Source organism: Solanum stenotomum, chromosome 3 (assembly GCF_019186545.1).
Source record: "Solanum stenotomum isolate F172 chromosome 3, ASM1918654v1, whole genome shotgun sequence".
Taxonomy (NCBI): Eukaryota; Viridiplantae; Streptophyta; class Magnoliopsida; order Solanales; family Solanaceae; genus Solanum; species Solanum stenotomum.
Genome location: NC_064284.1, coordinates 27054458 through 27057104, shown reverse-complemented (window position 1 = coordinate 27057104; position 2647 = coordinate 27054458).

Below are 2647 nucleotides of genomic sequence, written 5' to 3'. Positions count from 1 at the left end.
GAGCTAGGTAAGTTTTTAAGATTCTTTTCGAGCCTATGTTGTGATTAGCATTCCAACTCGCATACTCGTACATTCAATGTATTGATGCCAGTTGGCCTGCATCTTATTATGATGCAGACACAGGTAACTATGATCAGTATCCAGCGCATCATTGATCCAGTTGAGCACTCAGAGTCAGTTGGTGAGCCTCCTTGCTTTTCGGAGGATCCCTTTGGTTATGTTTTTTTATTATTGCTTGCTTATTTCAGTTGTTTGGATGATCGGGGGTCTTGTCCTGACATCCCTCAGAGTTTAGAGGCTTCATAGATAGAGTTAGTTGATGTTAGTTCATGAGTTTTTACTTTTCCTTTTCAGTTAAGTTGAGACTTTAGTTGCACTTTGGCAGTGAATGTTATTTATTACATTCTAAGTTATTTATTGAGCAGTTCAGTGTACTAGTTTAAAAGTATTTATCTTGAGTGAAGTCTTCCGCTGAGTAAGAAAGTCAGGTCAAGGGTTCGCTTGGGGCCATCAATGGTTCTCGAGTGCCAATCCCCCCCAGAGTGTAGGCTCGGGGCGTGACAAACTTACTTCTCCGCGTCGCGAATCCATCCTCAGATAGTGATTTTTTTAATCTTTTCTCATGTTTAGCTATCTAAAATCATTCCTACACATCATGAGATCGTTTCTATCATAAAACACAATCCTTGAATCTATTATTCAATTCAAGGAAAGTTAAGAGTCAAGTTAGAAGTTAAGAAGCAAGTCAAGAGAAGTTCATAAAGTTTTCCAAAAGTCTTTTACAAATGATTTAACTTTGTTTTAAGACTTGAGTTTTGAGTTCAGAAAAGAGTAAAGTTGAAGTTCATTTCTTCAAAAGTCTATGAGGACTATGTATTCCCAAAGAGTTTAAAATGTTTTCACATTTAAACAAGTAATGAAACTTTGATTTTCAAAGAGCCTTTTAGCTAGTTTTTAGAAAAGAGTAAATGTTTTCACAATTAAGCAAGAAGGGAAACTTTGATTTGCAAAGAGCCTTTGAGCTAGTTTTCAGAAAAGAGTAAATGTTTTCACAATTAAGCAAGAAGGGAAACTGAGATTTCCAAGAAAGCCTTTGATCGAAGTTTTGAACTATTATCTCAAACCATAGAAAGAAGTTATGTTTTTAAAACATAAAGAGCTAGTATATTTTGGGAGTAGTATTGAGCACTGATATGGGGGAGAGTTTAGAGAACTCTGAGCCGCCATAAACCACGTAACCACCATGGATAGAAAAGGGTCATACTTTTTAGATGATTCATTTAGTGTTTTTTAGCATAGACTAGTGGATCCACTTAGTAGTTCAGGTTATATACCCCCGGCAAGGTATAGGACGTCACTGGCAGTGTGAAGCAAAATGATGTATCATCACAATAACTCTTACGTGATGGTTGTCAATTAAAGAAACTCCCACAGAAGTAATTATATTCTTATATACACAGTTTATTGTATTTTTACATACATTTCAGGGTGATATGTATCTTTGCATACACACAGAGTTGACATCATGTTTAAACAACTTTTCTTTATATTGCACTTGTTTTTAAACTGTCTCATATTGAAATGAGTCCAGTTATGTTGAGTTGAGTTGAACCAGGTAAGTTCTTTAGATTCTTTTCAAGCCTATGTTATATTTTGCATTCCAACTCGTATACTCGTACATTCAATGTACTGATGCCAATTGGCCTGGATCTTATTATGATGCAGACATAGGTAACCAGGATCAACATCCAGCGCATCGTTGATCCAGTTGAGCACTCAGAGTTAGTTGGTGAGGCTCCTTGCTTTCCAGAGGATCCCTTTTGTTATGTTTTGTTTTATTGCTTGCTTATTTCAGTTGTTAGGATGATCGGGGATCTTGTCCTGACATCCCTCAGAATTTAGAGGCTTCATAGATAGAGTTAGTTGATGTTAGTTCATGAGTCTTTAATTTTCCTTTTCAGTTAAGTTGAGACTTGAGTTGCCACTTTGGCAGTGAATGCTATTTATTACATTCTAATTTATTTATTGAGCAGTTCAGTGTACTATTTTAAAATGATTTATCTTGAGTAAAGTCTTTCGCTGAGTAAGAAAGTCAGGCCAAGGGTTCGCTTGGGGCTAGCAATGGTTCTTGAATGCCGGCCACGTCCAGGGTGTTGGCTCAGGGCGTGACACAATTCTAACACAAAAGGTTTAATTGCATCACATCTAGCAGCATACCAAGAAAGAACTTCAAGAAAATTACCCTTGTTCAATGATGATTCACTCTCGTCATGACCACAGAATGCAAAACCTTGATTCAAGAGAAATCTTACCACATCGATTGAAGCGTTTAAGCAAACCTGATATTCATGCTTACTTTTATCATCCAACTTGTAAAATATGGCTTGAATGGATTGTTGTTCTCGAATGAGATCTTCACACTTCCTTTTGGATTGATTATGAACGTTATTCGGTGGACCAATATGTGTAGCAAAGTTATCCTTTATATGTCAATTGTAAATCCCTTAGTCGAAAATACCACCACCTTGATTGATGTTTTCTCCTTGAAATATAACAAGGCAAACAATAAGCAGCATCCGTACTATTACTGTATTCCAACCATTCACGATCCAAAAAAACAGTTTGAGGAAATTGATGAGTTCGAGGT